The sequence below is a fragment of the Bos javanicus genome, chromosome 22 (assembly GCF_032452875.1).
Source record: "Bos javanicus breed banteng chromosome 22, ARS-OSU_banteng_1.0, whole genome shotgun sequence".
NCBI lineage: Eukaryota > Metazoa > Chordata > Mammalia > Artiodactyla > Bovidae > Bos > Bos javanicus.
In genome coordinates, this window is record NC_083889.1 from 8,645,976 (window position 1) to 8,659,420 (window position 13,445).

General features: G+C 43.2%; 1 long non-coding RNA gene across 1 annotated transcript in view; it reads left to right on the top strand.

Annotated features, from left to right (window-relative positions):
• LOC133235040 (uncharacterized) overlaps window positions 1-13,445 on the top strand; it is a 42,252-nt gene that overhangs the window by 17,380 nt on the left and 11,427 nt on the right. The gene's annotated exons all lie outside the window — the stretch shown is intronic.

Genomic DNA, 13,445 nt, shown 5'->3' on the forward strand with positions numbered 1-13,445 from the left:
TCTGCTTTGTGCTAGACCAGCTCCCCATGTGTTAGCCATGTGGCTATCGATGGACCAGGGCTGTGTGTTTTCTCATGCACGTTGGAAGGAGATGGGTGTTAGCTTCTACAACAGGGAAACAGATGTTCTAAGCTCTACTCTGACAGATTCGCCCTTGTACTCTGTGTCCAAGGGTAACATCATGCACTGATTAGCTTTCGCCTTGGTTTGTTTCCGTGTGAACTTTTAGAGGGACACATCCACTTCTAAAGTGAGAAGCGTGCTCATTGCCACCCAGAGCATTGGCACCCTGGCATTGTCACCCAGAGCATATGGCTGCCAGGAAACAGGGGAAGAGGAAGTTTGTGATAGGGAGGCAACCGTATCATCTGCTGCAAATACTGTATGTAGGCTATGAGGGCTTACAAAGATTGATAGGACACAGTCCCTGATCTTACGGAGGTCACAGCTTAATGGAGGGATACGAATGATTAGGTAATTCCATAATGGGGATTAGCATGCTAGCTGGCTTAAGACAGTTGTCAGTCTTAGGGTAAGGGTGTGAAAAAAGGGGTAGGGGTCCTAGAAGAACCATTCTAGAATAGTCAGTACTACTCAGAAGTTCTGTGTTCCCAACTCTTCATTCCCCTATCGGTAACAACCTTACCCATGAAAGTTTGTGGAGTTCTTTCATTTAAGGGGAGGATACTTCTCCACCCTACAGAGTTTGCTTTGGCCAATGGGATGTTGAGAGACCTGAAGTCAGTGGAGGCATGAAACAAGCTTGCACATATGGGCTTCCTTCCTGCACTCTGTCTTACCTGTGGAATCATGTACCTGGGCTCAACCTGCTTGCTTCAGGAGAGAGAAGAGAAACAAGTGGTGCAGAATCACCCCAGCTGAGTCACTTCAGTGCAACTCAGGTTCCATTTTCTAGTGCCATTCAACCTCCACAGCCATGAGCTAACTAAATGCCTATTAAGGGTACTCTTAGAGTTTTGTGATTGTTTGTTATGCTACATTATTGTGGCTGACAAATACAGGCTGAAAGAACATCTTTGTAGCATTTGAAAACATTCTAAATTATTTTAGTTCTCATTTAACAAAGCAAGAAATATGATCATCTAGTTTGGTGTTCTAGAAGTCTTTGCAAATCAAGAAAAGACCCTGAGAATAGCTTGCTCTTTCTAGTCATGGCAGATGTGGGAAGAAGACAGGAAAGGAAAATGTGATTAGAAGAGGCAAATGGCCAGAGGAGTGATCAAGCTAGGGTTGGCTTCCCTGTACTCTGGCTCCTCAGGGGAATGGGTGGGATGCATGGATGGAGGGTGGACATGGTGGGGAAAAGTGTCTACCATAAGGGTGCAGGGAGACACTACAGCAGGAATGGATTCAGACATGGCAGAGACTCTGAGGGGCCTAGGAGAGGCGTCAGTGAGAGCCCCAAGGGAGCACCAATCAGCCGGAAAGCACTGCTGGGTCTTGAAGTAGCTGAGAGGCCAGTTGGCAAGTCACAGCAGCCAGAGGTATCCCAGCAGGCATTGATGGGATGCCTGTGATGGAACTGACTCACTTTGGGGGAGGTCATTCAGGGTCAGTTCAGCCCTGTCTCTCCATAGCCTAAGCCAGAGAGGATTCAGAGGGTACCAGGTCTGTTCAAGGAGGTTCCACTCTCTCCATTCACCAGCCCAACAATATACATAGAGAGGATGGGATGGAGCCTGGGAGACGGGCTTCAGAAACCTGAGAATCTGAGCATTTTGACCTCAAGAGACTATATACTTAATTCAGCAGATTCTTCAAATTTAGAATCAGACCCAAGAGTAACAGCTTAAACTAAATTCAGTTTTCTTTTCTTGCTTACCAGTGGGAAGGAGGGTTGTGAGGAAGAACAGGCCAGTTATTGACCGAATGAAGAAACCACATTTTCTTTGTACACAGAAGAGTAATGGGGATGGATTTTCAATCCTGCCACAATTAAGATCCAGCATGGTGAGGTCTGAAGTGGTGGAGAGCTCCGGGGTGCTGGGAGAGCTGCAGAGACCATCTCCAACTCAGAATGAAGAGGGGCAGGGCTGGGGGCTCAGGAGAATTAAGTGCCCCTAACACGCTGAATCTTACAGGAGTGATACCAGGTGCCCAGACAAAGAACCAAGTTGCAAAGAAGGGACTGAGGTGGGGAGTGGCATGCACAAGGGTCTAGGTTGGGGGGAGCACCTAGAATTTCTCTAGGTGACCTGCATGGGATGATTTTTGAGTGTCCTTGTTGCCTGGGGGGCTGCAGGGATCTGAGAGCCAGGAAGGTGAGTGAGCATGTGCTGGCCAAGGCAGGGACTCCCTCTGCCTTCTCTTTCCTCCTCTTAGCCAGACAGCCTGTGAATTTCCCAGGGATTTCATTTTACTTGTAGGGAAATGTGCAGTGTGGGGTAGAGGTGGGCTGAGACCAGGGCCAGAGGTGAGGCAGTGCATGCATGTATCTCATTTTGTCCCCACAGCAGCTTTCTCATCCCAGTATTGGTCTCTAATCCATCTCGGCTCTTATTTATATTCAGGACACAAACAGAATCAAACCACTTCTTTTTTTAAAAAAAAATTTTATTGGAGTATCGTTGATTTATAGCGTTATGTTAGTCTCAGGTATATAGCAGAGTGAATCAATTATATGTATACATGAAGCCTTTCTGTTGTTTTTTTTTTTTTTTTAGATTCTTTTCCCATGTAGGCCATTATAGATTACTGAGTAGAGTTCCCTGTGCTATGCAGTAGGCTCTTATAAGTTATCTATTGTATCTCTATAGTACGTGTATGTCAGTCCCAGTTTATCCCTCCCCCCTTATCCCCGCTAACAACAAGCTTGTTCTCTATATCCTTAACGCTACTTCTGTTTTGTAAATAAGTTCATTTTTACTCTTTTAAAATATGATCCCACATATAAGCAGTACCATATGATATTTGTCTTATGTGTCTGACTTCACTACATGTGATGATCTCTGGGTCTATCCATTTTGCTGCAAATGGTATTATTTCATTCTTTTTTATGGCTGAGTAGTATTCCATTATATATATACCCACATCTTCTTTATCCCTTCCTCTGTTGATGCACATTTAGGTTGCTTCCATGTCCTGGCTATTGTAAGTAGTGCTGCAATGGACATTGGGGTGCATGTATCTTTTTGAATTATGGTTTTCTCTGGGTGTCAGCCCAGGAAAGTGATTACTGGGTCATATGTTAGTTCTATTTTTAGTTTTTAAAGGAACCTCCATATTCTTCTCCATGCGACTGTTACCAGTTTACATTCCCACCAACAGTATAGGAAGTATACCCTTTTCTCCATACCCTCTCCAGCATTTATTGTTTGTAAGTTTTTTTGATGATGGCCATTCTAACCCATGTGAGATGATATCTCCTTGTAGTTTTGGTTTGCATTTCTCTGATAATTAGTGACATGGAGCATCTTTTCATGTGTCAAACCACTTCTTATACCTCCATCACTTCCCAACTTGCCTGTTGGTCCAAGCCACAGCTATCTCTCACTTGGATTATTTTAATAGCTTCCTAACTGGCTTCCCTGCCCCCACCCAACCTTCCCATCCTCCACACATGTTCAAGGAGATCCATAAGACACACCGAAGTCTGATTATGTCATCTCTCTGCACAAAGCCATCCAAAGTCTTCTAACATGACTCACAATAAACCTCCAGACCTCATGGGAATCTGCTAGACCCTCTGTGATCTGGCCACCCTTATCCTTCCCAATCTCATCCCCTACTTCCCCCTGTTATGTTAACTCCAGTCACTTGTTTCCTCTTCATGGAATGCTTTTTCCTCACACATCCTTAGAAAGCCTTTACCCTCTGCCATTCCTCCGGTGTGCTGCTCCCTGGCCCTTGTATCTATTTCCTCCCAATGAGGAAATAATATTCTCAGTCAAGAGTCTAAGCAACAAGGGGCTGAGCTGGTTGGGACTCCTGGTCAACCTTTCACTTGATCACTTGATGATTATGCAGTTGGATGCAGGCCAGTACAGCAGCTTGGTGAGGAGCTGGGACAGAGACAGGCCCTGCTCCTGTCCCCTCACCATTCCTGCCCTCATCCTCTTGGCTCACTCACTGTCAAGGGAAGCTCAATGGGAAGGAATTTCCAGCGCCTTCCTTATGCCCAGGAGATCTGGCCATTTGGCAGGCATCAGAGATAAAACTGTTGATGACTTCAGAGATCTTTGTGCAAGAAACAGTTTATATTTATAAACATCTAATATTTATGCAGTATTAGATGTCTGTATTGGTTGCAGCAATAGCAGGAAAGAGAAAGTTATGCTTTTCTAGGAAGAAGCACAGAGAATATGTTGTCTGAACAAAGTCTGCAAAGGGAATGGCTTGTGAAGTGGACCAATTGGGACCAGACTGGGGATGAAGGAAAGAAAGTCAGCACTGAACTTCATGTGCAGAAGCTACAGAAGGACACAGACCATTTGGTGACTGACCTGAGTTGGAGGCATCTGTGAGAGCCCTGGGTCCTCCTGACAACTACATGCCCAGAGCCAGATCAGTGAGGACCCAGTGATCAAGGCTGGAGGCCACATGTGGAGACCTTTGGCATATGCACAGCAGGTGATTTGATGGATGGGTTTGGAGATCTCACAGCAAAGAAGGCTGGAACACAACCCTGGAGAAGACCAAACTTTGGATATGTTCAGAAAGAGACATCTACCAACGAGGCCCAGCAAAGGAGCGTGATGGGGTAGAAACTAGATAGAATCACATGGCTAAAGACACAACTGAAAATGTCAGGCAGGAGTGGCTAAGAGCTCCAAACCCTACAGGGAGGCCACGGTCAGACTATACATGGGATTTAGCAATTAAGAGATCAGTGGTGATGGGAGGGAACCACCTAGCATTCAGCTAAGGCACGTGGAACAGCTTTGTAAACTGGAGAGCCATGGGAAAGCCACGTCAGTATCCAGTGACGGCAGACATCAGCAGCGTTGCCTGCGTGCTAAGTAGCCTCAGTCATGTCCAACTTTATGCGACCCTATGGACCATAGCCCACCAGGCTCAACCCTCCATGAGATTCTCCAGGCAAGAATACTGGAGTGGATTGCAATGCCCTCCTCCTGGAGATCTTCCCAACCCAGGGATCGAACCCATGTCTCTCTCAACTCAGGCATTGGCAGGCAGGTTCTTTACCACTAGTACCACCTGGGAAGCCCCATCAGCCACCTTGGGCTGATCAATTCAGACCCTGTAGTGAGAATAACATCAAATTCACCAGTCCAGATTTACAGCTTCTCAACTGCACCCTGTGGATAACAGAACACCAGTATTTTAAATAGACACCCCTGTGTTCACCATGAATTTTTTTTTAACAGTTTTACATCCTTATCTAAAAATTAGCTTCTTGTCAGCTCCAGAAGATTGCTTGGGATTTGTCACCAAAGAGCAAAAATAAAATTGAGGGCATCAGAAAGAATGAGAGGGAGAAACTGCAAGTTATGAGGTCATTACTATGCAGGAATCAATAATTCTGGAGCTCAATAGCTATGCCAAGTTGTAGAATGTATCCTCTGAAGAAAGAAGCTTCCATCTTAAAGTCTGTTTTGGATAATGCCAATAGGGAAAGGGCTTATAGCAGGACAAAATAGATTTTCCAACTAGTCGTTTTATCCTGTAAAAAAGAAAAGGAAACCCATAGACTATCATAAGAAGTATGGCTGTTGAGAGAACCTTATCTAGAGGCTACATGAATAATTTCAATGATGCAGTGCAGGTATCCTGATCGGCTGCAGGTGACTGTGGCTGAGTGCAGCAAGGGGAACACTTGGGAGAGAATCATGCGACCCTGAGTCTGTTTGATTTGTAATATCTCCTTATGATTGTGATTGAGCTCCACACAAATACCTAAAGAGGAGTCATGTAAGGATGTGCGTTGTGGCCTTGATGAGTGATGTTCCTTACTCCAGGCTGGGACATGCTGGGTACATTCCTGTCTTGACACTGATTCTTCTCCTATTTGATGTGCTCATCCCCAAATGTTCACACATGGCTGTTACTCTCTCTATTCTCAGGCCTGTGCCTAAGCACTGCCTTCTCTCTGAAGCCCTTTCTGACAACCCTATCTAAAATAACACTTGCATTCATCCATTCCCTCTTGCTCCTCTTCCCTGCTTTATCTTTCTTCATAGCACTTACTGTGTACATGTGTGCATGCTAAGTCATTTCAGTAGTGTCTGACTCTTTGTGACCCGATGGACTGTAGCCTGCTAGACTCCTCTGTCCATGAAATTCTCCAGGAAAGAATACTGGAGTGGGTTGCCATGCCCTCATCCAGAGGATCTTCCCAACCCAGGCATCAAACCTGCGTCTCTTATGTCTCCTGCATTGGCAGGCGGGTTCTTTACCACTAGAGCCACCTGGGAAGCCCATAGCACTTATATCTTATGATATATTTTTATCAGAATGTCAGCTGCTTAAAGGAATGGTTTCTGCCTGTCTTGATCACTGGTATATTCCTGATGTCTAGTAGACTGTATGGCACCTCATAGGCATTCAATGAATATTTTTGGAATGAATGAAGGATGGGCATTGGCAGTCTGCCATGTTTTTGGCTTCAGAGAGGGATTGTCAAACTTCTAGAAAAGTAATTCCCTCATAAAGGTCACGATCAAGTCTACACTTAGCCTTCTTTCTCCGGCAGGTCTGTGGTTCCTGCCTCTTTCTTCAAAGAGTGAGCAGCAAGGCTCAAGCTTGCCAGGAGCTTCCAGGATATTCATCCTGGGTCTTCTCTCTTCCATTGTGTAAATCTGTCCTACTTTCAAAAGTCTCGCAGATCCCAGGCTGGAGCCATTCCTGAGACCTATGGATATTTAGAACCTCAGTGCCCAACGGAGCCTAGAAAGCCCATATGTCCAGTCTAAACTTCTCTAGATGAAGAAACTAGAACTCAGAAAGGTGTCCTAATGTCCCTCATGCCATGCAGCCCATTGGGTGGATGGGGCCTGCCAAGGAGACGAGTGTGATCATATATGAACGTGTCTGATGAACATGTGAACATACATGAACATGATGTGTGTGGTCATATATGAACCTTGCAAAAGGTGAGGGTCTAGTGTCATGAGTCCATGGACAGGTTGAAAAATAGAGGATCAGAAATGTTAAGTTACTTTCCCAAGTCTGCTCAGCTGCTGAGTGTTAAAGTCAGGATTGAGACCCAGGTTTGTTTTGATTCTAAACTGTTCCATGGAGTAGATTCTGTTTGTGCTATAATTTGACAGCAATGTCATATCCTGGCCTGCTGCCCTTGTCGATGGTGAATGTGTGGCCATGTCCTTCTCTGTGGTCGGTCGCTTTTGTATTTCTGAAAGATGGTTTTCACCTTTCCTCTTGTTCCAGCAGAACAGGTGCTCCTCTTTTCTGTCTAGCAGTCAGTCCTCAGCTGAGTCATTTTTCTTTCTCCTTGTTCTCCATCTGCACCTGTTCATCTTCTCCCTGGCCTCTCCTACCAGCATTTAAACATGCCTGGTTTCGTGTACATCTCACAGTACAAAGGAATGCAGCTGTCCAGTTATCCTGCATTCCTCTGCAGTGACAATCTTTGCTCATTCTTCTTCTTTAATTCTGGGATTCCCAGATGCATCCTCCACATTTCCCATTCCCTCCTCGGCCCTCTATCCTTATGAGTTTCAAAGCTGTTCTGGCTCCTTCTGTCCTTCCCTCCTGCAGTCCCCTGGTGGCCACCATTCTGTCCTCCACTTCTAAACCTTTCATTGCTTTAGCTGTATCATATGAGGGGAATCATGCAGTGTTTGTCTTCCTGTGACTGGCTTAATTCACTTCCTATAATGTCTTCCAGGGCTATCCATGCTATCACAAATAGTAAGTTTTCCTTCTTTTCTAAGGTGGAATTATATTCCATCGTATGATCTCATGTGAAATATTTTTACTACATCAAGAAGAAAGAAAGAAAAAGGAGGGCAGGGAGGAAGGAAAGAAAAAGAAAACAAAGAGACACAGAGCATTTTGGTGATGATGGGTATATTTATTACTGCAATTGTGGTGATGACAACACAAGTGTACACTTATGTACAAACTCACCAAATTGTATACATCAATGATGTGCAGTTTTTTGTATAGCCAATTATACCTCAAAAAAGCTGGGGAAAAAATAAAATATCTATCACAAAACACATTATCTATTTAAACAGAAGTTAATTGCGCACATTGAAAAAAGAGCCTTGCCAAGGTCCAGCCCCGGTGGATCCAGGGAATTTGAAGCAGGGGGCGGCGTCGGCGAGATCAGGAAACAATTGCTTAATTAAACATTAATTAAGGATATAAAGAGTGGTTAAATAAGGATAGCTCAGTGAGGAAATTCAGTGGAGAAAAGAGGCTGAAATAAGGATAGCTCAGTGAGGAAATTCAGTGGAGAAAAGACGCTGACTAATTCAGCCAGAAGGTGAGAGAAAGAACGACACGGGGAGACCAAGTTTCGGTGAACAAGGCCCGCACTTTATTTTCCAAAGTAGTTTTTATACCTTAAGTTATGCATAGAGGATAATGGGGGAAGGGGTGGAGTCATGCATTAAGCCAGGCTTTCTTCCTGCAAACTTATCATATGCAAAAGTTTAGGTGATTTGCATCATCTTCTGGCCCAGAGGCCTGTTAACATTTTAAGACCCTTTCTTCAGAAAACTTATTTTTCTCTAAAGGTGATTAGTCAGGTGCCACCCTCCAAAGCATTAGATAAAGTTACATTCCTATAGGGCAAAGGTGTGGTGGGCTATAACAAGAAAAAGAATTAACTCAAGGGTCCAAGGTTACAAACATTAAAGCTACTACTTACACCAATTATATTAATCAATACACTGCCAGGGACACAGCAGGTAAGGGATATGGAGACTTAGCAGCAAACATTGGCCCAACAAGTGAAAAACCCTTCACCAATACAATTTCTAATCAATCTTTTAACTGCTCAAAGGAATCTGTATTTAGACAGTTTAGAACATCTCATGCCTCTCACAGTTGGGAGGCTCTGAGCAATCACATGTGGCCCGAAAAACCTATTCAGGCAGGCTAGAGGACTTCCAAAGGAGTTAGTAGGTTGAAATACTATCAGACCCAGGAACTATATTAACTGGAGCTGTAAGTTAACTCTTTTTTTCAGAGAGAGATAGTGGGGGACAGCCCCCCATAAAGTCAGAGGTATAGGTGAGAGCACAAAGCAGAAAGTAGGCAGACTCTGGTTTTGTGGGTAGATGCTCAAGAATTTCCAGGAGGACTCCTGAGGCTCGATCCCGCCTTGCGTATGCCGAGCCTCCATCCTCATGACCTTTGCCATGGGCGGAGCTCCTGCTCCCGGCAGAGCCTTTTTTGCTAAGAGCACTAGCAGCCTCTTTGTTGATAAGTCCTGTGACCTTTCTTCAGATTTATTTTACTTGACTGCCTAGGACATTCTACATGGGGAAGCACTCCATTGTTCTCTGAACTCTGTTCCTTTGGATTATGCATCAGCACACTCTTTGGCTTTCTGCACAGCCCTCTCCAACTTAGTTATTGTTTGCTGGTTCTCTGGTAGATGGCAAAGATGGCTTCATTCATCTCTTCCATTCCAGGTACGTGCCCTGTGCATTGTGACTTTGCTGATCCTCCTTCAAGAGGTAGAGTTTATTTCTGCCTCCATTTAATCTAAACATGATCACATGAGCTGCTTTAAGGAAATTAGAAAATAGGATTTAGAGAAATTAGCAAGCAGTGTTTTAAAATCGTTTGCACATTGGTGCTTGTCATTTTCTGACTGTGATTGGAACTCTGAGCCAACAGTGTGAAGTAGCTGCAGCCAACCTGCTGGAGAGGTCATATGAAAGGTAGCCAAGATACCCTGGTCTCACAATTTCCAGACAAGTGAGAAAGTTTTAGATCAATGAGTTCATCTGAATGATTAATTCACTGTAGCCATATGACCTCAGGTAAAACCGGCACAAGAAACAAAAAACCAAACACTCAAATGAATCCAGACCAAACTGTCAAACTGCAGACTGTGCAAATCAAGGCTAAGGTAGTAGGGTATTTGTTATGTAGCAGTAGAGAACCAATACCACCTTTTATTTAATCTATTCCTTTTTTGTGTGTGTGGTTTTCAAAAATCTACATGGCATATCATCTCCAAATATTCATGTTAATATGTGCATTCTAACAATTCCCAAAGAAAGGCAGTGCCAAAGAATGCTCAAACTACTGCACAATTGCACTCATCTCACACGCTAGTAAAGTAATGCTCAAAATTCTCCAAGCCAGCCTTTGGCAATACGTGAACTGTGAACTTCCAGGTGTTCAAGCTGGTTTTAGAAAAGGCAGAGGAACCAGAGACCAAATTACTGACATCTGCTGGATCATTGAAAAAGCAAGAAAGTTCCCCCCAAAAGAAAAATCTATTTCTGCTTTATTGACCACATTAAAGCCTTTGATTGTGTGAATCACAATAAACTGTGGAAAATTCTGAAAGGTATGGGAATACCAGACCATCTGACCTGCCTCTTGAGAAATCTATATGCAGGTCAGGAAGCAACAGTTAGAACTGGACATGGAACAACAGACTGGTTCCAAATAGGAAAAGGAGTCCATCAAGGCTGTATATTGTACCCTGCTTATTTAACTTATATGCAGAGTACATCATGAGAAACGCTGGGCTGGAGGAAGCACAAGCTGGAATCAAAATTGCTGGGAGAAATATCAGTAACCTCAGATATACAGATGACACCACCCTTATGGCAGAAAGTAAAGAAAAACTAAAGAGCCTCTTGATGATGAAAGAGAAGAGTGAAAAAGTTGGCTTAAAGCTCAACATTCAGAAAACTAAGATCATGGCATCTGGTCCCATCACTTCAGGGCAAATAGATAGGGAAACAGTGGAAACACTGGCAGAGTTTATTTTTGGGGGCTCCAAAATCACTGCAGATGGTGACTGCAGCCATGAAATTAAAAGATGCTTACTCCTTGGAAGGAAAGTTATGACCAACCTAGACAGCATATTAAAAAGCAGAGACATTACTTTGCCAACCAAGGTCTGTCTCGTCAAGGCTACGGTTTTCCCAGTAGTCATGTATGGATGTGAGAGTTGCTCTCTAAAGAAAGCTGAGCACCAAAGAATTAATGCTTTTGAACTGTGGTGTTGGAGAAGACTCTAGAGAGTCCCTTACACAGCAAGGAGATCCAACCAGTCCATCCTAAAGGAGATCAGTCCTGAGTGTTCATTGGAAGGACTGACATTGAAGCTGGAACTCCAGTACTTTGGCCACCTGATGCAAAGAGCTGATTCATTTGAAAAGACCCTGATGTTGGGAAAGATTGAAGGCAAAGAAGAGAAGGGTACAGCAGAGAATGAGAGGGTTGGATGGCATCACTGACTCAATGGAGATGAGTTTGAGTAAACTCCGGGAGTTGGTGATGGATGAGGGGGGGTGGCTGGCATGCTGTGGTCCATGGGGTCATGAAGAGTTGGACATGACTGAGCGACTGAACTGAACTGAACAATTTCTGAAACAGTATCTCCAAACCAAGTATTCTTCTGATTCTTGACTGTAAAAGCAACTGCCTATTGAAATTAGGCTTCATGGAGCTCAAAATGATCATATCCTATGTGAAATTCACCCCTGCTGTCTCAAACCTGCTTCTCCTCTTCTCCCTAACTCAGAGAATAGAGCAGACATCTGTACAGTTTTCAATCTGTACATTTCTTCCTTGCCGGCTTCCAACACTCACACTCAATGTGTAATCCATCACCAAGCTCTATGAATATCCTTCCTTGATCTTTCTTAAAATAATCCACCTCTCCCTATCCCTGTTTTCACTACCCTAATTCCAGGACCACAATTGTCTGCCAGTGTTACTTTCAGCATCTTCTTAAGTAGACTTACTCTTACCACCTGGTTGCCAAACAAGTAAGACTCTCACTATCCAGCTGCCAACCAGTCTATTCTTGAAAGCAGTGCATAGTCTTCCATTTTGGCAAGAGCATTAGCCTATGTTCTTTAGATCTCCTGTATCTAACTGACTATTTTCTCCCTACTTGCCAATTATGGGGATAAATGTGTTACACTCTCACATTATGGAGTTGTATGACTCTTTGGGTGGTTCTGTCAGGTTTTGAGTTTTATATTCTGAGCCTATTTTTTTTTGGTGTGTATAAGTTTGAAGTTGTTATATTTTCCTGATGCATTAAGTCTTTTTATCTTTATGAAGTGACCTCCTTTGGTGCTAATAATACTTTCTGCTTTAAATTTTATTTCATGCAGTACTGTTTATGTGCCAGTGCTTATTTGTAAGTTGTTTTTGTAAATCTCTCTTACAACTTTTCTTTGCCTTCATGTTTTAGGTATATTTTTATCCAGTCTTTATTTTTATCTTTAAACTGGTGGGGTTAGTACATTGCCATTCACAGTGATTACTGATATATTTGGATTTTTCCCAATTCTTTTATTTTTCATTTATGTTGGAATTTTTTGATTAGGTTAGGGCTTCCTCTGGAGAAGGCAATGGCACCCCACTCCAGTACTCTTGCCTGGAGAATCCCATGGATGGAGGAGCCTGGTGGGCTGCGGTCCATGGGGTCGCTAAGAGTCTGACACGACTGAGTGACTTCACTTTCACTTTTCACTTTCATGTATTGGAGAAGGAAATGGCAGCCCACTCCAGTGTTTTTGCCTGGAGAATCCCAGGGATGGCGGAGCCTGGTGGGCTGCCATCTATGAGGTTGAACAGAGTTGGGCACAACTGAAGCTACTTAGCAGCAGCAGCAGGGCTTCCTCTGTCCCCCATTATTCCTTTAGTTTTCTGCTATTATTTTGGGATAGATTTCTGCTATTATTTCCATTCTATTTGTATTAGTTAATTGGTTGCTTTAGAAAATTTTCTCCATATTCAATTTTTAAAAGTCTAAAATCAGTTTGCCTTCTCCTCCCCCACAATGTAAGATATTTAAAATACTTTATTCCCAAATATTCTCTCAGAATGTATATACTATTATTACTTGATAACTTTTTGTATCTTGTTCATATTTTGTCATATAAATCATTTTATCATTGTTTTATAAGTTAATAGGTCTTAGGTTTACCTAGATGTTTATCGCCTTCTGTGCACACTATGGTTTATTAAATCTTCAATCTGTTTGAAATCATTTTCCTTCTTTCTAAAGTATATGCTTTAGTCCTTTAGTAAAGATCTTTGGAAATTAACCCAGTTTTTGCTTGTCTATGGCTGCCTGTATCTCACCCTTACTCTTCAATTATTGCCTTGATGGTTATAAAATTTCCAGTTGACAGCTATTTTACTTCGGCACTTTAAATGGGTTCCACTCTTACTGCTGGGAGTCATTCATCAGTCTAAGTGCCGTGACACTGGAGGTAAGGTAAGTTGTTTTTCTCTGGGTACCTTTAAAGGCTTTCTCTGTTATTTGGTGTTTGGCAGATTCATTA